This window comes from Hylobates moloch, unplaced genomic scaffold (assembly GCF_009828535.3).
Source record: "Hylobates moloch isolate HMO894 unplaced genomic scaffold, HMol_V3 SCAFFOLD_16, whole genome shotgun sequence".
Classification (NCBI taxonomy): Eukaryota; Metazoa; Chordata; class Mammalia; order Primates; family Hylobatidae; genus Hylobates; species Hylobates moloch.
The window spans coordinates 20,111,322-20,139,149 of NW_026652291.1; the positions used below are offsets into that span (position 1 = coordinate 20,111,322).

General features: G+C 37.0%; 1 long non-coding RNA gene across 1 annotated transcript; it reads right to left on the minus strand.

The window, feature by feature from the left end:
• Positions 1 to 26,233, minus strand: LOC116456190 (uncharacterized). The gene is made up of 2 exons (XR_004244567.1): positions 26,189 to 26,233; positions 1 to 391 (listed from the first exon to the last, which is right to left on the minus strand). It is a non-coding gene; the product is annotated as an uncharacterized LOC116456190 (long non-coding RNA).
• Between the last annotated feature and the right edge of the window lie 1,595 nt (positions 26,234 to 27,828).

Sequence of the window (27,828 nt, forward strand, 5' to 3'; positions counted from 1 at the left end):
TTCAAAGAAACAGATAACACTTTTTAATGTGAACCAAAGTGGTTGTTTTGTATACAGTGTTTTATAGTAGTTCTTGAGTAGATTTCCACTTCTTTTCTTTTATAGATCTGCTACAAAATTTTAGCTTCCTCATCCAATGAGACAATGTAGTTTTTGTTGTTTGTTTTGGTAGCAGGAGAAAGCAAGGAAAGGGGAAAGAGTATACCCCCATCTTTTTGTGTTATTTTTCTGTTGTTTATTGTTCAGTTGTTGTTTTGTTTTGGGGGGAGTCTGAAACTCCTCTATGACCCTTGTCCCTGAAAGGCATAGAAAGGTCGGGATATCCATGGTTGTAGCAGAACAAGTACATTCCAGAAAGGGGCTGTATATTTCATTGACCCATTCTTAATTCCTAGTGGCAAAGAAAGAAATGAGAGAAACACTTCGAATGTAGGTTCTAGTGCTCAGTTCTCAAGTCTAAGTCTTTAACAGAAATGCCTGAACCCCTTCATCAAAAACAAACAAAGATTAGTAATATTTTGAATATCGAGATTGGATAGGAAGCAACATTTATAGCACTCTCTTGAAAGAAATACATGACAAATCCAACTGATTAGGAATTGTAATTGAATGGAAGAGGGAACTATTTCCATTGTCTACACCCTATCAGTGACCTGGATGCTAAATGAAATCTTAAAAAACAAAACAAACAAACAAAAAAACCCCACTTGTTTATGTATCCATTCACTCTTTTGCATAAGTTGATAGAGTTGGGGATTCAAATTTTTCAGCATTAGTTTAAGAAGTTTCATCTGTAAAATTATGTATTTAAGACAGAATGCTACATTTCTCTTTCATTCTTATTTCCAAAATTTGTCACATATGGAAAGCTTCAGTTTTTCAGTAGAATTCTTATTTATTATCAAAGACAGCTTTTGTGAGGAAAGCAACACTTTTTTTTGACAAACCCAATTTGTTTGCATATAAAATATAATGTGAAAATTAATATTGTACTGTGTTTGCAATACTGTGAAAATACTGGGATCTTATTTTGACTAATTATACATCTTAACTTATCCTATAATGAAACATTTAGCTGAGATGTAGTCTTGCTTTGCACTTTCTTTTAAGTAGAGGTGTGAGCTTTTCTGTTTTGGCTGTGTTCCATTTTGTGCAATAAGATTGCATTTTCTTTTAAAAAATCCTCTGCTTAAAACCAACTTTCACTTTCTTGTACAGAGTTTATATTTACTCTGGAGAGGTTTGCAAATCATAATGAGATGACAGCTTTACACAGAGCCATGGGATTCTTTGAGATTAAAAATAACAATTGAATGTTATATATATTAGGGGTTGCAAATTATGGCCCATGCCGAATCTGCCCTGAGGCCTCTTTCTGTATGGAACTCAAGCTAAGAATAGTTTTTATATTTTGAAATTATTTAAAAAATAATATTTTATGATACATAAAAATTATATGAAATTAATTTTCAGTGTCCATAAATAACATTTTATTTGAATACAGCTGCACTGATTCATTTACATATTGTTTAAGACTTTTGTGCTGCAACACAAAAATACGTGAGTAGTTATGACAGAGACCATATGGCCAGTAAAGCCTTAAATATTAATTATCTGGCCCTTTACAGAGATATTTGCTGACCTTGGTCTCTCTCTTTCTCTCTTTCCTTTTTATATAGAGGTATAGATAGGTAGGTAGATTTATGATCTATTCATCTATATATGTTTATTATCTATCTATGATCTAGCTATATCTACATCTCTATATGATCTATCTGCATCTATTTATATGATGTCTATCAAAGAGAAGGAGAAAATGACATTCAATTAAGAAATATAACTGCCATTTAATCTCAAATGTGTTTGGACATATTTATACTAAAATGAACAAAATTTATAGTAATCAATATCTTGTTCTCATTTATTCTTCATGTGAAAATAGCACACAAATTAAGACAGAAGATCCATCCCATTTCATATTCACATTATTAGCCCATCTTCATTTACATAGATATACCACCGGCAAAGATGAAGTTTGCACTATTAGGCAGACACTGAAGTAAAAATAAACTTCTTTTCAACATGTGATTTTTCCAGCTATCATGTCTTTGTTTCACACAGACTCATAAAAAGCTTTAAATTTACTACATTTCTGAAAGGATACAGTTTGTGCAGTCGGTAACTGTCACATTCTATATAGACACTGGTGAAGTATACTCACAAAGCAAATCAGTTATTCCTCTCCTTTGCCCAGAGATGGAAAATCATTCGATCTCATAAAATCTTCTTATTTTATTTTATATTTTTATAGCTAAAAATATGAAGCTGAATAGTGACTTGGGTGGTAATTGTTGCTTTTAAAATGTCCTTTCTCTAATTTTAATGTCAGCATAGCAAATGGAGAACCACTATGGTTTGTTGCTTGATCATAATCACTTTCCTGAACTAGGAAAACCACAGAGAATGTGTGTGTGTGTGAGTCTGTGTGTGTGTGTGTGTGTGTGTTGTGTGTATGGGTGGGTGGGTGAGTGGGTCTGCACAAAATAAAAATACAGCATTTAATTTACATGTAGTTTGGGCTATAAATTGTGAAGAGGCAAAAATTTTTGTTATTTTTTCTAAATTAATGTCACTGAAGAACTGTGATTATTAATACTTTAAGTGGATGGTGCTTTCCAATTACAATTAATAATAAAACCTACTTAAATTTTAAAAATAATTGTTTTGCTAGCTAATTCAGGCTAATGTCAAGATAATCCAATCAGTGTAGACATTTAACCATATTCAATTATTTGAACTACAACGATGTTACAGAGTTTGAAAGGCAAGTGCACATTAAATTTCTGCTAAAATAAACACTTCTCATTTCTTATTCTGAAATCACCTTGTAGGCAGGCTTATATAATAACAAGGACTCTTTGAAATCATTATTTGCTCAGTGTGCTATTAATAATAATCTTTTCATGTTGAATGAATTGAAGATGAAGATCTACTCTTTAGCTCTGACAGTTAAGTGTAATCTTTTAGGAATGTGGGCAAGAGGCAAGAAAGGAAACGTGGGGATTTACATTTCTCAATAGTGCTGATCCTGAGACGACATACTGATAAGGCACCATGAGCAGAGCCTCCCTGTGAAGTCAGAATTGTCCTTCCTGTCTACACAGTTAGTTCAACTAATCTTACTGGGGTGACCACACATTGTCCTTATTTCATCACCCTTTCCGTCTACTCACTAGACTCTTCCTCTCTACCCACACACACTACAGGACATTGTTTATTTCAATACAGTGAAACTGACTCTGTCTATAAGCTGCCCCTTCCTTACTGGTAAACAACTTTATCGAATGTTAGTTCCTTTCAATTTGTTGCAATACAGGATATTGAAATAGTTGGAATGCTATTGGAAAAGATACTTTCTGTTATACAAAACAATCCATTGGAACATTATTCTTGAATGAAAAAAAGGTTATACATTTCCTCTTAAAATAAGATGAATTCCTCTAAAAAGTAATTTTATAGGAGAAATATTAAGAAACACTGTCGTCTGAATTTTCAAAGCATCTCATATTTCCAGTGTCCTGCTAAATCTAAAACATATTCTTTTATTTTCTTTTTAAAAAAAAGTTTAAAAAGATAAAGTGTCTTTGCAAAACAGGAAAAAGTATTGACTTAAACATACAAAAAATTACTGCCTTTTTTAACCACTTGGATACATGTGTTTTAATAGTAGATTTGTTTACATCATCAAATTCTTTCTATCTTTGCTATATTGGTTTTTCAAAAGTAGACCCTAAAAATTATTCCTACTAAATTTCAGAAATATACAAATTATATCTACATTTTCTGTCCTGAACTATTAGAATAACCTCTCATGTGACCATATAAACACCAGCCACGTTCTAGTTCAAAATGCTTTGGAATTGAAAAGAAGTTTTCAATTCCTACTTGTAGTGGGGTAAAAAAGTCTTTAGGCTGGTTAGAGCTAAAAGCGCCACACACTTTGAAGATAAATTAGTTTCATTTTTATTAGTTTATTGCCAGCTTCTCTTCCAAATTACATTTTTAATAAATTTGATCTATAGCCATTTTGAAGGGTGAAAGCCCATAAACACATCTTTCTGCTTTAATTGCCTTTATAAAGCACTTACTCAAAAGGGCAGTTTTTCTTCCCAATTGTACCACCAGTTTTTATAAGTGAATCTTCCTGCCTCTCAGGATAAACTGAAACTCACTGCTAAAAATGAATCCCGTACTGTGGCGGGTTAATATATTCACACAAATTTTTATTGCAACAAAAAGGGAGGTTGTATGACATTAACAGGTAACGTTTATATTCCAATTTATTCACAATAACATATATATTATATTCTACATATCATGGTCCTATTGTCAGATCAATGCTGTTTGTGACTTGCAGGCAGTTAAAAAACCACACCCTTTGTCATAGAACAACAGGCTTGAGCAAGTTTTCTACTGGGCACTGAGCCACATGAATCCATGTATCTTTCTCTTCTTTATTTGTGTGTACACTCCTCCCTGGGTGATCTCATCCAGAGTCATGAACTTGCATTCCATCTACACGCCCATGCCTCTGTCGTTTGGATCTCTACTCCCATCTCCCCCTGAGTTCAGACTTGCACCGCCTACTGGCTCTTCACTTTGACCGGCTAACTGATGCTCAAATTCAATGTATCGAAAGCAGAACTTGTAAGTCTTCCTGCAACCTGTCTTCCCCATCTCAGTCCCTAGCGTCAACATTTCATCGGGCCCAAAACCTTATAGAAATCTGTGACTCCTCTTTATCTCCCACATTCCTCATCTATTAGCAACTCCAGTGGTCTCTAACTGCATAATACAAACGTGTACACACAGAATCTGACCACGTCTTAACATCTATTCTGTGAATACTCCAACTAAGCCGCAATATTCTTCACCTGGACTGTAACATACTACTGACAGGTTTCTGTGGCTCTGATAATTCTCTAAACACTGGCTATAGCGATATTTTAAAATGTGAATTAGGTAATTTCTCACCCTTGCTCAACACCGGCCAATGGTCTCTATCACACTCAGAATGAAATCCAAGCACCATAGGCTACAATGGCACACGTGAGGCAATCCTTACCTTATTGCCCATCTCACCCCACTCTCCTCCTCACGCGTATTGCTCTAGCCATGTTCACTGACCTTCATGCTTTCTGTGAACAAGCTAAGCCCACTCCTGCCTCAGGCCTTTGTACTTTCTCTTCTTTCTGTCTGGAACACTCTTCCCCAGGTTTTTGGATGGCTCACTTTCTCACTTCATTCATATTTCAGCTCAAATGCCAATTCCTCCGGAAGGCCTTTCCTTTCTAATCTAGCATCTTCTACTCCATCTGTCACTCAGTAATTGTGCCCTTCTAACATTTTTTCTACATAGGTCTTATCGCTCTCTGAACTTTTTATTATACTTATTTATTTTTCTATTCATTTATGGATTTTTTCTTGCCTCTCCCAGCAGAATGTTGCCTCCATGAAGGACAGCAGCTAGTCTCTTTTCTTCCCCACTGGATCCCTTTTGATTCCTGTATCCTTTGAAGAAACAAATAAATCTTCCCACATGGGGATATTCGATTCCACTACTGTGTAGACGGCCACTAGGTATGGGATGTGGAAGGTATAAAGTAAACTCAGACACTGAAATACTAGGCCCAAGTCAGCAGATGCACTTCCCATCTCAGTCACAATTTCCTCAGCAATCGCAAGAATGTAGGAGGGGAGAAATGGGGAAGTAGAGAAAGAAGTGTTGAGGCATTGGCATTCTGGGATGAATACTAAGAATATGTGGGGCAAAAAAAAAAAATTGCTGTGAACATCTCAATTCCAATAACACATAAGAAAGCAATTGAGTCAAACTGGAAAGTGAAAATCAGAAATTCATGATTTTGAAAAAAAAAGTTTCTGATTTCCCACATAAACTCAGAAGTCATTATATTTTAGCAGTTGTAAATATTGCCAGGAAGAATTTTAGCCATGCAGACTTTTGAGCCTCTGGGATTTGGGTCTGTTCTCCAGAGGATTCCAATGCAGGTGGTCCATGCACATGTTTTGAAGAATGGGGACTGGGAGCAATGAGTGCTCTAAACTATTTTATTTCAAAAAAGAAAGGAGAAATATTTTCTAGCTTCCTTTAGATGCACAATAAAAATATATTTTTTCACATATTTATTTATTTATTATTTTACTTTAAGTTCTGGGATACATGTGCAGAAGGTGCAGGTTTGTTACATAGGAATACATGTGCCATGGTGGTTTGCTGCACCCATCAACCCATCCTCTAGGTTTTAAGCCCTGCATGGATGTCCTAATGCCCTCCCTCCCCTTCCCTTCCACCTACTGACAGGCCTCAGTGTGTGATGTTCCCCTCCCTGTGTCCACGTGTTCTCATTGTTTAACTCCCACTTATGAGTGAGAACATGCGGTGTTTGGTTTTCTGTTCCTGTGTTAGTTTACTGAGAATGATGGCTTCCAGGTTCATCCATGACCCTGCAAAGGACATGAACTCTTTCATTTTATGGCTGCATAGTATTCCATGGTGTATATGTGCCACATTTTCTTTATTGAGTCTATCATTGATGGGCATTTGTGTTGGTTCCAAGTCTTTGCTATTGTAAGTAGTGCTGCAATAAATGTACGTGTAGATGCATAATAAAAATATTCTTAAGATCGTCTATGAAAACATCAATCTTGGCTGATTTATTTCAACATATTCACAAGGCATTATTTTTGTAAACTTATAATTAATTTTCAAGAATGTCATTAAAACAGTTTTAGCATTGCCTCAGCCCCTCCATTGGTGAAAACTAGGACGATCACAGCATCTATATCACATGATTATTCAAACATGTTAAGTGATGGAAACACTTAGAAAAGTGCCTGGCCTATAGTAATCTCAGTAAATACAGCAATTGTTATTATTATTACTAATTGAAATCATGATCTACACAACTTTTAAAGTTTCATTCATTTGACTATAATCTTAATTGGTTTACAACAGTTTTTGCTTAGGGTGTAAACTGACATCTAAATTTTTATACATTCTGGTTAGGTGCATAAATATTCTGTATTAGAAAAATCACAAAGTTTACCTCAGTCAGTGTGATAATTAACCCAATTTTAATCTCTAAGTGTGAATTGAAATAGGTATTTCTTTTGAATCCACACTATTAAACTTTAAAAAGTCATGTATTTTTACTGTAAAAAATCAGGAAATGCAGAAAAGTATTACCTATAATATTACCTGTAATCCATTAATGTATTCCATGCAAAATGTCATCTTATGGTGTGTATAAATTTTTCTTTTTTTGAAACAAAGTCTCACTCTGTCGCCCACTCTGGAGAGCAGTGGCACAATCTCGGCTCACTGCAACCCCTGCCTCCTGGGTTCAAGCAGTTCTCATGCCTTAGCCTCCCGAGTAGATAGGATTACAGGTGCCTGCCACAATGCCCAGCTAATTTTTGTATTTTTAGTAGACACAAGGTTTCACCATGTTGGTTAGGCTGGTCTCAAACTCCTGACCTAAGGTGATCCACACACCTTGGCCTCCCAAAATGCTGGGATTATAGGCGTGAGCCACCATGCCCAGCCGCATAAAAATGTTTATAAAAGTAATGACAAAACTTTACATATTTCTTAATTTTTTTCAGTAAAATATACTTAAAAATTTATTCTATGTTAATTTTCATTTTATTAATCTCATTGTTCAATTATGTGACTCCTGGAAATTAAAAAGACAGTGTACCCTTACAGACAAAGTATAGGCACTATTTCATCAGGGGGAAAAAAGAAAAGTATGGTGCCCTATTATAAATCCATCAGTGTGCCCTTCCAGGATTCCTCAAGGAATGAAAATTTTCCAGGTATACAATCCCCAGAGTGATCTTTGAGTGAAGACAGCAAGTCTATCCTACCTAGAGCTGCCTAATGGAACACTTTAATGATAACTGCTAGTTTAATTATGCACAATGCAATAACATTTGAATAGCAGCAAAAAATGCAGTAACATTTGAATAGCAGCAAAAGAGAAGTCGAGTAATACTTAATCTGCTTTAATTATGTATTATTTTAGAAAGGGATATTTTCTTAACGGGAACTCTCAGTCAAAGTTGCAGCTTTATGCTTTTAACATGGATATTTAACACACAGGCCAGCTCCTGAGTATTCATGTGGTCAGATGTACCTTTGCATAATATTGTGGAGAATTCTCTTTTAACTGACAAGTGAGTGGAAATCATGCCAACATTTCTTTCTTCTTTTTAAAAAATTTGTTGCAGGCTTATGCTCTATAGACAATACACCCATCCTTCAACTATACAGCTTCAATACAATTATATTTCCCTTTATTTCTCACTTTTATGTCTTTGTTTTGAAACGCAATGGTGTGTAGATAAAAGCTTGCGAGTAAGATAGACAGTAAATTGAATTTCACCTCTCTATTTGTTTACTGTGTGACCTTGGACAAGTTGCTTAACCTGCCTAATTCTCAATTCTCTAATGTATAAAATGGAGATGATGACACATTTTATAATTCCGTTGTGAAATTTGAATAATAAGAGGCATAGAGATCATCTGTCACCTTATGCTGTCTCAATATAAGTCTCTTTCCTTTCCTTTTATTGTATTGTACTTTTCTGCATATTTCGTTGTGTACTTGTCACATATTTTAAATTACCTCATCTCTTTTGCTTTCATTATTTCCAGGATGATCTCAGCTGCATAAGATATGTCTGGGACCATCCGGCTTATCAGTCTCTCTCTCTCACTCTTTTTTGTTTGTTTGTTTGTTTTTTCATCTTTACATTTACTTTCTTTCAAATCGAACATGTCTTTTCTTTGGAAAAAATCTGAAGGTGTCATATACAAGTACATAACAAACAGCTTCACCTCAGTCCCTTATCATTTTATTTTTCGTATTCCTATGGTGATGGCTCTAGACCTGATATATAACATATTCGTATGTGTTCCCAACTTATCTAACAAACCATCTCCTTGCAAGTTTTTCTTGACCTGAATGGTATAAAATAGCCTTAGCTATGTTATTTGTCGTGATACCAGAATACAATCTGCTAAATAGCTTAGTGGCCCAGGACTGCATGGGCCACATCCTGCCTCTTGTCACACTAGCATCTTTTCCTGGAAAACCAATTTTATCAAGACGGTGATGTTTGTCACTTCTAGTTCTTCATACCTTCTCAAACATCCTTTAAAAATACGACCACAAGATTCTTTTATTGTGTTAGTTATTTCACTTTTATGTATGATTTTTTAGCTAAAATAAGATATACAGTTTAGGGTTAGACCACTGGGACTGAGGACACTTCTCTTTTTCAACTCACTGATTATCCAGTCTCCAGGTTGTGGAGGGAGGTCTCATATTGAATCACTGGATTTTTCATCTTGGGCTTCTTTTCTGTTGGGAAACCGTATAATTTTCTTTAAAGGCCTTTTCTTAAAATTGAAACGTTAAGTTATCCAATTTCTTTTTCCATATCTTTTTTTTTTTTTTTTTTGCCGTTCATTTGCACTCTAAACCCATCAACCTCTCGTCTCTTCATGAACACAGTAAGAGGTTTGTAGCTCACACCTTCATTTTTGCCTTACCCTCCTTTTTTTCTTTCTTTCAGTTTGACTGTATCAATACAAATGGCCCTCATTTTGCTCTCTGATTTATGCGGTAATTTCTCATCCTTATTTTCCCCCTACTGCGCTCATTAAATGTATCTGAAAGTAAAAATATCTTCAGCCTATGAATTGTTTGAGCTTCATTTCTTCTTCTCAGAGTGCTTCCTCTAGAACTTTCTCGATGGACTCCGATGTCCTGACAAAGGAACAAAATTTTTCACACCTTGGATATTTCTTCTAGAATTTGAATCATCTTCCTGTTCTGTAGGAATAAGGTTATCTTCCAAGTATATTTTCCAATATATGCAGCTTTTAGGGACAATATTAATGATTTGAAAAGTTGAACTTTTCTTTTTCTCTTACACATAAACTCTTTTTCCACAATTGACATCCATAATCACCCATCTCAGAGTTAGTTCATTTACCTCTGAAATGTTTACATGCCCTGTCAGCTAATGTGATGGTTGCAGATATACTCACTCTCAGTACAGCTATTTCCCAATTTCCAGACTCACAATAAAACAAGTTTATTTAGTTTGAGTTCCAAAGGCTGTAACTCTAGCTTCTGCATTTTAATTATCTGTTTTCATTATCTCCTTTTCAGTTGTGATGTGCTCGTATTTATCCTTCAAGGTTTTGTGCCAAACTTCTTTTTTCCTTTTCGTGATTCCTCATAATCCACAGACTTACGGAAACACAATATTTCTTCCTGTTTTTCTCTTTTTTGTTTTGAATTTGAGTTTCATTTATTTTGGACTTTTGGAGGCCTTTCCTTTTATTTATTTAGTGATAATTTTGTCCTTTCCCTTATTTATTTTCTTTTTCCTCAATAAACTTCCCCCCAATTTTTGTTCCAGTGTACACATTCTCTTTCCTTCTGCAAAAACCTTACTTTTTCTTCTTTTTATTTCTACAGATCTTGATCATCACTAGATATTTCATTTACTTGTCTTTTATTCTTCTTTCACCATTATGACTTAAATTGTTCATTTTTAATCATCTCCTCATCTCTACCTAAAGCTACTTTGAATAATTTTCCATATCAATTTATTCTAGGACTCAATATTTTCGTTGTGTACAATTTTATTATCATGTGCTTTTAGGAATTTTCATAAACATTTCCCTTTCACCACAAAAATTACAAAAGGTACAATAGTAGCTTAGCAGCTAATATTAAGCAGTGCTTAATAATGTTTAGGAAGTGCTTAATATTATTTATGAAAAGGCTTCTATATGCCAGGGCCTCTGCTATGTGTTTTACCTGGCAGAATTCTCTGACTCAGCTACTGTTAGCCTTTCATTTTATAAGGGACAAAACTGAATTTTCAGAAGCTATCTAAGTTAGGGTTTAGTTTGCTAAGAGTCACACAAGGAGTAAGAGGCAGATCTAGTATTCGACTAGCTAGTCTGACTCCAAAGTCTGCTCCCCCCAGTGCCCCCCCAACTCCCCCCCTGCCTCCGCCAGGAATAAATCTTCCTCCCAGAGTAAGCATTATTTAGGCAGCATTTTAGTGTGGGGCAAGACATGAAATTAAAGCCCTAGAGAAATCACTTGGATACTATGATACAGGACAGGCAGCACACATAGGTGAACACATTCTTCCAAGTGGTGCTACTGCCCTTCTTCTCCAGCTGAGAGCTGCCACATGCTCGTGAGGAGGGGTCAGGATTTGCCAGAGTTCTTAATCAGTCAAGGCAATTAGAAATCCATGTATTTTGGGTGTGATGTTTCCCATTAGAAAAGTTGTATCTCCTTAAAAAAATTATTCATCATACTGGCAAACCAAAGACATCTGTATGTGTAATCCAATCTGTGGAATTAGACACCTCCATGTAACTGACTCCTAAGCCTGTTATATCCCATGGATACCATTTTTCCTCTAGAATAACGTAATTAGGAACATGGTGCCTGTCACGCCTCGATTCTCACCCTGAGGTTATGCTCTAGAACCAACCAACTAGGTTCAAATCTCAGCTTTTCCACATGACCTTATGCAATTTACTTAACCATTCTATGCCTCAGTTCTTTGCTTATTAATATAAAATGGAAATAAAATTATCTGCATCAGAGATTTTAAATAGTTGCCTTTAAAAATAATTTTCATCAGTTTCACTGGAGAGTGGGGGAGTAAAACTTCTCATCTGCCATGCCAACAGTCAGTTCACCATTGGGTTTTTATGAGGATTGAGTAGGTTAATATTTGCATGTTTAATAAAATACTGAAAGAACAAGAATAAGAAAAGATCACTAGGCTTTAACTCAGGATCCCTGAAATTTGAATTGAAGTTTTTAATCCACTCACTATGTGACCTTGGGAGAGTCACCTAAATGCCATTTGTGTCCTCGTCTGTAAAAATATATTTTGTTTTGAAAAATATGTGCGTTATCTTATTATCTCAAGTTATTTGAGGATCCCTCATGTCTATTCTTTACGGAAGCAAAACATCCCATCTTTCCATTTTATAGGACAGTGCCAACTCCTCAAGATGTTGCTCTACATGGCCAAAGGGTGAGCATACTGCAGGCAACCAAAGGTCAAGACAAATTTACAGGATCCCTCCCTACTGTGGCCACTACCCAGCTTCCCAATAGTGCCTTCCTAGTAAGTGTCTATCTGGTCTCAGTAAAAGAATACAGAGTCACACAAAGGACATGAGCTTTTGGAGCAGCCTTAGGCACACTGAGTTCTATTAATGATGTGGTTATAAAAGGAGGCTGGAGAAGTCATGGTTGAATGTTAATTTAACTACGGCCATATATAGTGCAGTTTAGAGTATAGGAAGGAAAGGTATCCTATTAATATCTATGAGTGTGTTAGGACTCCCATGTACCAGTCAGGGTGAGTGACATAGCAGTCCTAAAGAACAAACTTTATGAGCCACAAACTGTTCTTGGAATTCAAGATCTGCGAAAATAATGAATATTTCCCCAACACTCTTACTTTTGAGAATAGCAATACTGTTCCATAGCATAGTGCTTGATATTATTTAAGAATTAATTTTAGGATGGCTTCTTCTAGTTTTATTGATCAGAGGCTGGAGCTGCTTCTTTAAAAGGAATTGTGCTAAAGTGTAAAAGTTTAAGGATTCAGAAAAGTCTTATGGGTTTATGTTGGCTATGTCAATGAGAAATAGCTCAACAAGGTAGAAAGATAATAGAAGACCACACTTTGTTAACAAAAATTCTTTGGTCGCTCATCAACTTTAAAATTATTGGAGTCTAATAACATTTACCTTCCGCTTCTCTTTTGGCAGTTTTTGCTTCATATTAAACTTATTTATGTGTCCTCAGATTGTGTGTTGCTGATAGTCAGAAACTGTCTTTTCTCTAGAGTTTCCCTGCACCATCTAGCACAATGTCTTTCGAGTGGGATGGGTATAAATGTTTGTTGAATGAACAAAAATACACGTGTCTTCATAGGTATACATATATACTCATCCTAAGACATTACCTACTTATTTTCCACGGATCTCAATATATGTTTTATGCGTTTTCGTTCATATAACTCTAATACTCTAATTTCTTTTAGAATAGGTTGAGCCTTGTTTAAAAGAAGAGGGGGTGGTTTACACACACACACACACACACACACACACACCCCCTTAACACACCCTTGGCAGAATTCTTGATCAGTCAAGGCAATTAGAAATCCAAGTATTTTGCATGTGAAGTTTCCCGTTAGAAAAGTTGTATCTCCTTTAAAAAAATCATACATCATGCTGGCAAACCAAAGACATACGCATGTGTAATACAATCTGTGGGATTAGACACCTCCATTTAACTGACTCCTAAACCTCTTATAACCCATGTATACCATTTTTCCTTACCCCAAAGAATTCATCAAAACAAAATCCACAGAAATCAGAAGGAACTAAAAATTATTTAATTCAGTCTCTAATTAATATTCATAGATCTATGGTTATACAATATTTGATTACAAAGTCATTTAAAATGGATTAATGGAACAAAACTTTATGGTTACTAATAAGGACTGACTAAATGTACATTATAATCATTAAATAATATAAATTCCTAGAAATGTGATTGTGTAAGTATAGGAAAACTAATACAAAACTACAAGCAAAGTTTCAAAGATGATTTTTTGAAAAAACAAAATTCTAAACCAAACACCATTTCCCTTGATAGATCTGCTGCCCATGGCAATGGAGACAAATACCTGCAGAAGAACATAATCAAAACTTAAAGGAAAGTAAGGAGGAGCAAGTTTTTTTAAAAGGAATACTCTTTGCAATCCTATTGTTACTAATTCTTGTTGATAATTGATTTTGTGCTTAAATCTCACAAGAATAAACAGTTTTTAGCAACACTTTAAATTCTTAGTGTTTTCTAGGAAGCAGTTGTGATCAGTGAATCAGATCTGACTTAATCTGATGAATGAGTATTCTTTTCAATAGAAAAGCCAAGAAGAGCTAGATACTATTCGAATGCTTCCTAAACTCAATTTCAACACTTTTCAAATTGAACTTACTCTTTTCCTCCAGATATGCGCTCTTCCTTTTATGTCTCATGTCTCCATCAATACATTACCTTCCTTCTAATCACCAGAGCTAGACAGTCCTGGTTACTGTTGATACATTCTTTCTCATCCACAGCCACATTTAATAGATCAATTATCCTCCGAAAACCCTTTCCTGCCTTGCTTTTCCCACTGCCACTAGTTCAAGCCTTTGTCATCTTTTTCCTACTGCAATAATCTCTCACTGGCCCTTCCCTCTCAATTCAACTTTCTGTAATACCACTGGATTTATCTTCCTAAAATACTAATAAGCTTACATTGTTTCCCAGGTTAAAAAAGTAGAAGAAATGATTTCTAAAAGCACAGATATCTCTCCATTTCAATCTGGGTGCCAGCAGGCATATTTTTTTTAGTCCATGGTCTAAAATTTTTTTTGATTGGTCAACATTTAATAATTGGTAGAATCAACTTTTGATATTTACTGCTTTTCTTGAAAAAGAGCAACCAGCAATGAATGGTAGGTTGACATTTCTCCCTTTGGACTGAGTTGCTGTCCCCACATACTCCTGCAAATGTAAGGCTTCTCTATGTCACTACAGTCTCCATCACTCCCTGTTGTCCCCATGTCTCCTTAGCAATGACAACTTCTGTTGCTTTCACTTGTCATATCTTTTTTCACTGTAGTTTTTCTTATTTCCAACCCACTTCCTCCTACTGTATGATAATGTCCATGTTTTTTAGCACAGCATTCAAGGTTCTTATAGGCTGGCGTCATTATCCTCTCCTCGTTTTATCCGCCTCTATATCCCACCTTATATTTTAGCCATATTAGACTGCCCCCTGTTCCTAGACATGTATAAGCTGGGGGTTTCAAGTACAGATGGACTCAGACTGTTTGGCGTCAAATTTCCATCTTTGTTAGCTCTGTTATCTTGGATAAACTACCTGACATCTCTGTGGCTTGGGTATTTCATTTCTATACTGGAGATGTTGGTTCCTACCTTCTACAGTTATGGTAATGATTTAAGAGAGTTAATACATAGGAAACTTTTAGCAGTTAATAAATGCTCAGTAAGTTTTAGGTACTGTTAATTTCCTGCCAAATATTTTACTCATGAAGTTCCATCAGTTGGGCATATTTTTTTGTTTTGTTTTTTTGCCTGGTATACTTCTACCTCTTTAATATTTAACTTAGGTGTTACATTTGGGAAATGTTTTCCATTTTTCCCCATCAGAATTAATTACTCCTTTTGTTTATGTAAGTACTCATACCCTAATTTGGTTATACCTCTTTTACGGATTTGCCATATCTCCCGCTGTATTTTCAGCAACTTCAGGGAAAGGAGCAGGTCTTACATGTAACCTTATGTTCTGAATATCTAGATGAGTGCAGTACAAATAGTAAATGTTCAGAAAAAGTATTGCTTGAAGAAAAGTGAATTTATGAGCTTGTCTTTGATGAATCAAGTAATTATAAGCTGAGTGAATTTTAAAGAGAATCATGTACAATTCACTTACTGGAAAAGTGAAAAATCAAACCCAAACTGATGTGGAAATTAAATAATTTTACTATGGACAATTAATGAAGTACAACAAGGACTAGACTGCCAACACCATAACTTGCACTTCTGTTTTTTTTTAAAAAAGGTATTCATGAGGAGCCCCTACATTAAAATAACAGTGGGGTCATGCAGGCAGGTCTCCTAGAAGGTAATTGTCTGCCAATGTTATGCCACCAAACCATATGTCAGGATGAAGATGGTGGCAACAACCATATTGTTGAGGGACCATAATTTATGAGGTACAAACTTGCCATTGCCAGCATCTCTTTTGTGCAGGGGACTTGTACCATCTTCCCACTCTTCTCAAATCACTCATTCATATGCTGCCCTTATCTCCACTCAGAGGACATGAGCTAGGGAGGGAACTTGAGGGTAGGGAACCTGTTTCAATCTATTTTATGGCTCCAGTATCTAGAAGAGTTCTCAGCAAATTATAAACACTCAGTGGATTTTTTTTTCAATAAATCTCTGGAACAAAAGTCTCAAGAAGCTCAAGAAGTAGAACATGGAGCTATGGAGATAGATCACAAGATAGAGTCAACAATTTGCTAGGCTCATGCAACAACTTATTGCTGAGGACTCACCGCTGTCTGTTCATAACACTTATCTTCCTTTCTTTATACTCCGTACTAGACCCAATAGATAGAAAAGATTAATTCCCAGTAGAACTTTTGTATGTGTGCTCTAGGCTATTTTTTTCCACTTTCTGTTATAAATTTAGTTTGCCACTACACCCAATTTTCTTCTTTTCCTGCTGTGGGCACTATTTCAACACCTAAAAACTCTCAATTTAAGTAGAAGTTTGTAGTTTCTCCCAAAACTAAGAGCCAGCATATGACAGCAAGAGGAGATATTTCAACAGTAGCTGATCACAAAATCTTGAAGTGTTCTTGTGCACATAGGTTAAGAAAATGCATCCATGTAGGGTGGTTAGATTCAAAAGCCTAGAAGGTATAAGTTTAGAGAAACTGTGACTACTAAAAAATTTAAAAGAAATTGGAACCTCAAGGTTTGAGGGTAAAGCCTATTTTTTTTTTTTTTTTCTTTTGCGGAAGACAGGGGAAGGTGGCGGGAGTTTGGGAATGCTTTTTATTTTCAGCCTCAGATGCTGTCATAAGAAAGTAAACCCAAGACTAGGTGAGAATTGTGTGGCTTCATTTTGTCAAAACATATTGCTACTTATAAGATTAGGGATGCTGCCAATAAAATATTTCTTCAACCCTCGAGGTTCTACAAGAATAGACTCTTGGATAAGATTATTGTTAACTGCACAAGTGTTGATATAGCCGTGAGTTAATAGCTACTGGCAAACAGCAGCCTTTTTTGTTCTGTGTGAATAGTTCCTCCTCTACTACTCTGCCAAACTAAGCACATTTGGTGTGTTTTCAAAGTGACACACAGGAGGTCAATTCATTAATCATTCTCAAATAGTAGGAAACATAGACTTCTGTCTAGGAAGCCACTGGAAATGCGGTCTTTTCTGTTTTCCATTTTTAGTTAGAAGGTGATATTCTTTCCCCTAAAAATTTCTTCCTTCTTTGTCTTACTTCCTCAATGTCCTATACATTTCTCATCTCTTTATGTGAGAATTCCAATGAATGGATTATTTTTAAGTAGAGACTTGAGTGGGATTTGGTAAAAAGAGGATATTTTGTTTTTAATCATGTTTTACTCTATTTACATATAGTGTATAAAATACTTGGCCAAAATGGGTTTTTCCGAATTTTACCCCACTAAGAAAGTCACTTCTTTGGGCACGATGTATGCTCACTGTTTGGTAACCACACATCTATCTTAGGTAGATGGGACGCAGATGGAGCTAATTTGAATATCACCCACTCTCCATCCTAGGTTGACCTCGCAAGCATGGGATTTGGTGACAGATAGACTTGGTGGATGTCTGACTCCAATTCTTGCTAAATATGAGACACCGGGCTTACAAAACTTCCCAAAGCTTTGCTTTCCTCTCTCTAATCTGGGTCTAATTGTACAACCTATCTCACAGAAGAGTCGTGAGGCTACATTTGATAATGTATGCCAAATATCTCAGCAGAAAGAGGAAATTTCCTCCTAGTTTTCTCCTTTCTTTGCCTTCTCTTCCCCCCTCTTTATTCTTTTCCTCCTCTCTTTCTTTCTTTTCTTCCATTTCTACTCTTCGTCCCCCTTTCCTTCGTTCTCATCTCCCATATCCGAAATGCATCCCGTTGCTCTACTTTCTCATATGAATTCCACTAGAAAATGATTCATACATATTTTAATTGATTAGGAGTCTGTAAACAAATGAAAAACAAGGGACTTTTTCCTCTAACCTGAATTCTATTTACACAGAAAATAAACTAATTTTTTAGTATAGAATTTTTTTTTTTCCCTGAGGCTTCTAGCTGGAAAGGACTTCAGATTTTGGATGACACTGACACAGCTGGCTCTTTTGTTTGGTGGAGAGAATTACAGAGCTGAACACTGAGTGTAGTATCAGATGGAATTCAAGAGCCTTTCCTCTCTGCTCTCTGGATCTCAGTGAAATATCCTGTTTGTTTTGAGGGTCAAAGTGAGTTCTACTCAGTAATTGAATGCAGAGCATAAAATCCTTGCCCATTTTCGATTTGAAGCTTCCAAAGCTGATCAGGCAACAGACCTCTGACATTTTGTTTGTTTTCATGTGAATATAAAACTCAAATATTTAATTGATTGTGAGCCTCTATAATATGTGGTTTTGCCTTCATTTACAAGCATCTCCCTCCCTCTCCCCTTACCTCTGCTCTGAGTGCCCAGCTTTCCTGCAGTCCCCAGCCTTCTTTGCCTTCACCAAAGCCCACAGTACAATTGTCTAATCTTTTGCACACTCATTATTCAGAACGGGCAAATAAACAAATCCACTTGGGAAAACACTTTTTAAAATTTAATTTTATCTTATTTCCAGTGCTCCTTCCTGCAATTATCTTTGCTTTCTCAAAATGTTTTGACTTCTTTCAGGTTGTAGATTTGATGCATGGTCACATTTCTGAAAGTATAATGCCTGATTCTCTTAATGGTCTTCTGAGAAAGAATCTGGAAGTTCTTTCTAGTTAAGTTACATCCAATTACTCGACTAAATATCCCAGGTGTTCCCTGGCTTAGGTGCTAAAGACATCACCCTTTCACATTTCTCCGGAGATATGATACATACCAGTTTTGGCTCAATCATCCAAGTAGGAATTGGACATCACTGTAAACAGTTGTCTCCAAAGAAACCTGGCTGGCCCATGTGTGACCCCAATGTACTCTCTTGTTCTTCAATTGCCTTTAGGTTTCTCCAGACACTTCCTATGTTTGCAGTTGATGTTCTTTCTTTTCTTCACCATTAGTTTCTTATGCCTATATCTGCTCAACTCTTTATCACTTTCTTTTCCATTTTTTATGAGTATTTATGGCTTGTGCTTCTTACAAAGACAAGGCAAAGAAAAATAATCTTACTATTTAAGAAGCACACAAAAATGACAATCATGGAAAATATAGCTCAGTCTAGGAACACAAATGGATTCTTTCACGACACCAAACACACTTGAAGGCAGGGCTGCAGTGCTATTCCCATCTCTCTGTCTAGGCCCTAACACAGTACCAGTTACAGAGTAGGAGCTTTGTAACTGGTTAATGGATGGCAGTGTGGATTCCCCTTCTTTTCTTAAAATCAGAGCCTAACACAGGCACACTGAGATGTTGGCTCTTTATGTGATGATTTCATATTAGTACAAGATTGCCTTTATTTGGGGCAGCTTAAGGAATATTCTATACTTGTGAATTAAATTATATATAATCATATATAAAATGGTAGTCATGCACACCTACGCAATTAACACGTTAATGGATTGGTAAAAAAAATGTGGTCATATAAGGCTTCAGAATTTGGGATTCAGTCTCTATGAGGAGAGTCCTCAAAGGTAGAACAGCATTTTCGGTACTGAAAACCTCATGCCGTGGAGTTCTTTTGGTTCCCCAGATGCTGGTCATAGGCCAGGATTTTTGGCTTTCACACTCACTAGCTGTAGAAACTTGGGGAATCAACCACTCTGGGCCTTACTTTTGCCATTCATAAAATAATGAACCTTAAAAACTGCCTAAATTAGATGATTTCCTTGGAAAGATCTTTATATATTGTTTGATTTATTGAGTTATGTGTTAAGCATTTAGTTATGTGAAGCATTTTAAACAGTGACTGACAAATAGTAAACACTTAATATTAGCACTTGTTGTAGTTATTAGTAGTAGTAGCATTACTGAGTTGCTGTCATGGGTGTGTGGCCCACAGAAGAAGAGGTATGCCTTGGCAATAGTTGCTACTCAATAATTAGGAAGAGCATCAATCCATGAGATAACTACGTCACTTTACTCTCCTTGTTCATAGGAGCTACACAATACTTTTGCAATAAAATGTGCCTTAAAAATTTTTTTTTGCATTACTAGTGTGGGATCAACACAGCCCCCACCTTTTCCCTACCACGTTCTTCCCAAGAACAGAAAATAGCTTCTAAACTCTCACTGTACTTTAGAAAATGCAAAGAGACTGTATTTTTCGGGCAAAATTATACATTTGCTGGGGCTTCCCCGTGTTTTCTTGTAGCTGTCTCAGAACCTACTGCCAGACTTAAGGACATTCTTGAAGTGGGTGCAATAATGGAGGATAAAGCAGGAATGAAAATCTCTGAGTGTTGCTGCTTGTGTGTGGTCCCTCCTTTCCCCAGAGCCCCACCCTGCTGCTCTAGGAGACTTGCCAACAGCATTTTACCAAAGGGAAAGAATCTCCAGAGTGGCATCTCCCTCCTCAAAATGGGAGAAAAACCATGCCTAGAGAGGAGAGTTTCAGGGCTGATAGAAGGGGTGGAATGGAGGAAGTATTCCAAATTTCTTATTGTCAGTTTCCAAGAGACTCCTCTCCATTCTCATATATAGCCAAAGTGCTCATGTAAGAAGGGGAAATGACATTCATTCAGCCATTCATTCATTCATTCAAACATTCATTGAGGATCCAAGCAATAAAATGTGGTGGCAAGAGGAAAAAAAATGCTGCACAGTCCCTCTTCTTAAAGTAGTGAGGAAAAGAGGAACTGCATAACTGAAACATAATAGTCAAGTCTTTAAAATATAAGGCATGAGGGGAACACAGAAGACAAAGTCCTAGTAGGTCCCGAGTGAGGCAAGGTGTGCGTGAAAGAGGCAAGGTGTGCGTGAAAGAGGCAAGGTGCGTCTAGGCAGAGGAACGACAAATATGAAGAATGGAAGAGACTGAAGCAGCATAGTTTTTAGAGAGCTAAAAGTGGAAACTAAAGAAGCCACACACAGGTATGAGTCGAGAGACGAGGCTGGATGGGTAGGCAAGGAAGGTATGTGTGAAGTTCACTTGCCATGCTAAAGCATTTGAGAGTTTTTAAAATTGTCTAACGGGAAGCTATTAAATAATCTTAAATAAGAAAAAAAGTTAATTCTATTTTGCATTTTAGAAACATGAGGCTAGCAAGAGTTTTAAGGCCAGATTGTTTATATGAGTGAGTGTTTTGGGGGGCTTGGGTGCACTTAGGACATGTTGGCCAAATAGTAGTGTATGCAAGTAATTCTACTGAGAAATGATACAACCCTGAACTATGCCAAGAAACGGGGGATGCAAAAGATAAGATGGTGTGAAATGTGAAAAGAAAGTCCAGAATGAACACCTGGATCCTGACCTGGCCTCTCAGGTAGCTGGTGATGCTTGTAACCTGATACAGAAGGGTGGGTTGGGCTGGGAGAGAATAGCTCCATTTTGTTCTTGTTCAGTTTGAGCAAGCACTGGAATATTCACAAAGGCAGGCAGCAGACGTGCTCATCAAAAGCATTTTTGTTGCATATTGGGTTATCAGGATGGACATGCATGGACTAATCAATGTGCTTCAGTGAGAGCTGTAGAAAAATGGAATGAGCAACAAATGGAGTCATCATACAGCCAGCACCACATAGAAGGTGAGAACATGGACCCTAGAGCTACAGTGCTTAAATTCAGTCTCCATCCTCATAACTTAGCAACTGTTCAGCCTTGAGCAAATTGTTTAGCTTCTCTGAATCTCGGTGTTATCTTTAAAATGAAGACAATAGCAGTATCTGGTATAACCGTGTTATCAACAGTGAATAAATTAATCCCTACAAAATGCCTGGACCAGTGGGTGACACAAACTTAAGTAATAGTATCTCTTTCTTTCTTTCTTTCTTTCTTTCTTTCTTTCTTTCTTTCTTTCTTTTTCTTTTTCTTTCTTTCTTTTTTTTGAGATGGTGTCTCGCTCTGTCCCCCAGGCTGGAGTGCAGTGGCGCGATCTCGGCTCACTGCAAGCTCCGCCTCCCGGGTTCACGCCATTCTCCTGCCTCAGCCTCCCGAGTAGCTGAGGCTACAGGTGTGTGGTACCATGGCCGGCTAATTTTTTGTATTTTTAGTAGAAATGGGGTTTCTAGTAAACCCGGGATGGTTTTGATCTCCTGACCTTGTGATTCGCCTGCCTCGGCCTCCTGAGAGATTTTTCTAATGAATGAGAAGGACCAGGAAATATTTTTGGTGGGAGAAAACAAAAGCTTTAAGAAGAGCCTTATGGCACCTCATCATTTAAAAGTAGATAAATAAATTGGCAAAAAAAAGGGTGAAATATGGAGACCAAGAGAAGACAAAAAGGCCTAGAGAGAATTATGTTATTGAAGCCAACGGAGAAAAGATTTTCTGAGACTATTTAACATGGGCAAATGCACACACGTGATTCAATTAAGGTTAAAAATTAGGAGTGTCTTTGGATTTGTCAACGTTAATATTTTCAGTGAAGTGAGCCTATTTACAGCAAGAGGATCATGACCAGTAGGCTGAGAATGAATGAAGGACAAAGATGTGAAAATCCTTTCTACGTGATGCCGTTTCAGGAAGCTTGGCAATGTGAGGGAGGAGGGAGGGACAAGTGTGTCTGGAGGGATAAGGAAGGCTGAGGAAGTATTTCCTTTATTATTATTATTGGTAATTTTTGCTGTTTTTAGTGTGGGAGAGACATAACTATGCTTGAAAGGGAAGAGGAAAATGAGCTTGAACATGCATGAAAGAGAATATATCAAGTCAGATTCCTGATAAGAAAGAAAGAAGAATTTTCTTTGCTTTCAGTGAGAGCAGAAAAAAGGCCTGGAACGGCTGCTTTGCCTACATTCTCCAACTCTCACCCGAGTTCCTGACAAGGTGCTAAAAGGCCTAACAGTCTCTGTTTTGATATCAATGCTGTCTTACTATCTGATGTCAGTTATAGGTCAATCTATATTTTGCCTCTCCCTGTAATCCTACAGCTCTAGTCTCTGCTGCCCAATATGGTAGCCACGAGCTCCATGTGGCTATTTATATTTCAATTTAATTAAAAAGTCAGGTTCTCAATTGCACTAGCCACACTTCGAGTACATATGTGGCTAGTGGTTTCTGCATTAGGAAGCATAAATACAGAACACTTTCCTTATAACTAAAGTTCCTCGGACAGTGTTTTTCTAGGTGATGAAATAAAGTCCATTTCTCTTACTGGGGTTTGTCACATGTGAGGACCCCCTGATGCTGCTCATATCACTACTCTATTGACCTTGAACCCTGAGCAGGGTCCTTGCTACCTGGCCTTCCCACTGTGCTTGTGGTCTTTCATTAATTCTCTCTGTAGGACTCCTCTGTCTTTTAATCTTTCACAGCACCCTAGGTTCCCATGATTCTCTCTGAAATTCCCTTTTAATTGGCCACAGCTGCCTCCCTTGAAGAACTTTGTAAACACCCTCTTGCCCACTGACCTTGGAGATACTATGTCAAACTGTTCTCTTTGTCCAACCCTGCAGTCCACCATCCGTTTAGTCCCACACTTCGTATTCAGAACTTCTCCTTACGCTCCTCCAATTTTAAGTCAAAGGCTGCCAGCGACGTTCAGCACGTGGACTTTGGATTCCGATAGACCAGCTGGTACAGCATTTTATGTGTGTAACATGGACACGGTTCTTAACCTGTTAGAACCTCACTGACTTCATCAGTGAATTGGGAACAAAAACATTATCTGCTTCCATGGGTCTCATGAGCATTATGTGACACAAATTTGTCTGCTTTGTAGCGTGACTCATGCTAAACTGCACACTGTATTCTTTCTTCCTCCCTTCCTCCCTCCCTCTCCCTTCCCCTCTTTTTTTTTAAGTAATTTCAACTTTTGTTTTAGATTCAGTGGGTCCAATGTGCAGGTTTGTTATATGGATATATATATATATATGATGCTGAGGTTTGGATAAGAATGGTCCTGTCATTCCGCTGGCAAGTGTAGTACCCAACAGTTAGTTTTACAACCCTTGTTCTCCTCTCACCCTTTCTCTCTTTTTGCTCTCATGTCCTCTGTCTTGAGTGTGTTCCTAGAGACTCAAGAGTCAGAGGTTATATTTGATTGTGAGTACAGAGGCCTTGTAAAAACACATGAACACATATGTTTGTTGCAGCAGTATTCACAAGAGCAAAGACATGGAATCAACCTAACTGCTCATCAATGATAGACTAGATAAAGAAAATGTGGTTCATATACACCACGGAATACTACACCACAACAAAGAACAAGATCATGTCCTTTGCAGGGACTTAGTTGGAGCTAGAGGTCATCCTCAGCAAACTAATGCAGGAACAGAAAATCAAACACGGCATGTTCTCCCTCGTAAGTGGAAGCCAAATGATGAGAACACATGGACAAGTGGAGGGGAACAACACACACTGGGGCCTTTTGGAAGGTAGAGGGTGAGACGGGGGAGAAGAACAGGAAAAATAACTAACAGGTAGTGGGCTTAATACCTGGGTGATGAAATAATCTGTACAACAAACCCCTGTGACATGAGTTTACCTATGTAACAAACCTGGACATGTACCCTTGAACTTAAAATAAAAGTTAAAAGGAAAAATAAATCCTTTTTTTTTTTTTTGAGACGGAGTCTCGCACTTTCACCCAGGCTAGAGTGCAGTGGTGCGATCTTGGCTCACTCCAAGCTCCGCCTCCCAGGTTCACGCCATTCTCCTGCCTCAGCCTCCTGAGTAGCTGGGACTACAGGCGCCCACCACCACGCTCGGCTAATTTTCTGTATTTTTTTTTAGTAGAGATGGGTTTTCACCGTGTTAGCCAGCATGGTCTCGATCTCCTGACCTCATGATCCGCCCACCTCGGCCTCCCAAAGTGCTGGGATTACAGGCGTGAGCCACCGCACCGGGACAAAAAAATTATTAGTCATCCAGAAGTACCTAAACAACCATACTAGAAATCAAGTAGCCCTTATCCCTGCTTCCAGGTGCATGTACTCACTCCAGTCCTGCAAATTTAAGCTGCTGTTTGATACATTCGCTGTGTAGGCGCATCCCTAGATAACCAATTGCTTGATTTAAACTGTGTTTCTGTCTGAATATAATCTTTACTAAAGCCTCTGGAATCAACAATTATTCATGTAATTAAAAAAAAAATACAGCCGATAGCCCTGTAGTTAATTCCTTTCCACAGTTTTGACTTCACATATGTTCAAGTCAGAATATTCTTTTTATCACTGAGCATAATACAATTGCATAAAAAAATATATTTTGGGCCAGGTGCGGTGGCTCATGCCTGTAATCTCAGCACTTTGGGAGGCCAAGGCAGGCAGATCATTTGAGGTCAGGAGTTCAAGACCAGCCTGGCCAACATAGTGAAACCCCATCTCCATTAAAAATACAAAAATTAGTTGGGAGTGGTGGCGCAAGCCTGTAATCCCAGCTATTCTGGAGGCTAAGGCAGGAGAATTGCTTGAACCCGGGAGAGGGAGGTTGCAGTGAGCCAAGACTGCACCACTGCACTCCATCCTAGGCGACAGAGTGAGACTCTGTCTCAAAACAAACAAACAAACAAACAAACAAACATATTTCACAGAGGATCAGTGGATACTGTTTTGTAATAATTTGTGTTCTTAAATATCTTCTCCTTTTTCATATTCCTGGTTTCCATTTTTAAGCTAAGTAAATCTACAAATGACTTTTAAACTGTTTATTGGAACATACACATAGACATTTGTTGATATATTTGTATATCACAACCTGGAAATGGTGACTATTTCTGCTCATTTTTAACCTTTTTACATTTTATGGTTTTATTTGGTCTCTTAACTGCTTTGCATGCTATTTAAAAAGAAGAAAATATTAAGAAAAAAGTGTGTAGCTCAAAGACAGCTCGAGATATTAATCACTCTCTGACTTGAGGAGCCCGTGAGTAACGTCAAAACTCATAGTATCATAAATAGTCTTATTGTAATGTGAACATAAATGTTGCACACAAAGTCATGACTCTTGAATAAGGCACCCTGTGAAGAATGTTCAAAGACCTACCATACTCTAAGGGTAAGCAATACCAGCGCTAGAGTTATGAACATCTGTTTGGAACAGTTTTCCGGTAAGAACTGTTCCTTTTATGAGGAAAAATCTGAAGAAAACATCAAGTGCTTACCATTACATCATGCTACAGATTTTCTACACCTCCGTAAGGAACAAGGTTATATGAGCTTACCTCCCCCTGCCCGCATAAACTGTCAATAAAACTGCCCTCATGTCATGCACAACGGACATTCCTGGAGGTTCAACATTGAAAGAAGGACAACTCAGCCAGACCCGTGCTGGCAATTGTATTTAAATTGTATCTTTAAATACACTTTTAAAATTAAATCTGTACCGTGTAGGCCCCCACTAAGTAATCTGTGTTGGAGGAAGAAGGAAGCAAAACAAGTCAAATAAAAATAAAAATAAATAATTCTAAAGCATATATGATCCACAAAGCAGTTTAAAAGGAAAATGGTTTTCAGAACCATTAATCACATTACGTAGGGCTTGCTTTTATCCCTTGCAAAATTCCAAAGGGAGAATTTATCCGGGGCAAAGTATAACTAACAAAAGAAGCATTAGACAAGAAAGCAATCTCCCTTTCAGTGGCATATTGATTCTATGAGAGAAAAGCCACCTAATCAGCACTATAAGTAGGGTAGAGAGTGGGAGAATTTAGTAGCAAAGACACAGGACTTGAAGTTCTGATTCTAACACTCAATTATGAGCCCACTGGAGTCACTTAAATTGGCTTAAACTCACTTTCATTATCTTAGAAACAAATAAACAAACAGACAAAAAACCAGGACCACTGTGACACCTGAGCAGTAGGACTATTCTATTTTGAGAGCCAAATGACATAGGCTCATAGAAGTGCTTGGTGAAATGTGAAACACTGTGAAATGATTGCTTCGTAGTTTTTAAAGACAATTGCAGGATAAATGAATGAAAGTTTTTGAACAAAAACAAATCCTGCATTTGGTATTCAGGTTTCACTTAAACTGTTAAATATTAGATATTTTAAATAGAGAAAAATATTAAATAAAATATTGAGATATTTTATAGGATTTCCCAAATTACTAAAAAGGGATCTACTTTTCCAGTATTCCCTTAAATGACCTATTATAACCCAAAATAATTTTTTTCTATTTTACACAGTGTCAAAAACCGGGACGGCACATGATACAAATTTCTAAATTCTGTTCTACAAAATTGCCGTCTTTCTCCTTCACTCAGCACTGTTTGATAACCCAAAATCAGAAAGGACTCAAGATGAGATAGGGTGGGAATCCAACCCACACTGCCTTCTAAGCACGAGATTTTAATCAACAACACTGGTTTTTAATACAATAGAGAAATACTTAGAGGAAAATAAATAAAAATAATTATTGTGCAACGGGGTGACTACAGTTAATGACAATATACTACATTCTTGACATTTGCTGAAAGAGTAGATTTTAATTGTTCTCACCACAAAAAAAATAGTAAGAATGTAAGATAATGCATATGTTAATTAGCTTGATTTAGCCATTTTACAATGGATACATATTTCAAAAAATGTACATGATAAATATATTTAAGTTTTATTTGTCAATTAAAAATTAAGTACAGGATATTACCACTTCCCATGTCAAGGCTCTGTCACATGGAAGTGGATTCCTTTCGAAGTATGTTTGCTCTCATGAGCTCATGTATATTGTTATTCTAAAAACAGATGAGCTCTTTTAATAATCTGTCAAATTTATTTATTTTTTATTTTTTTTTTTTTGA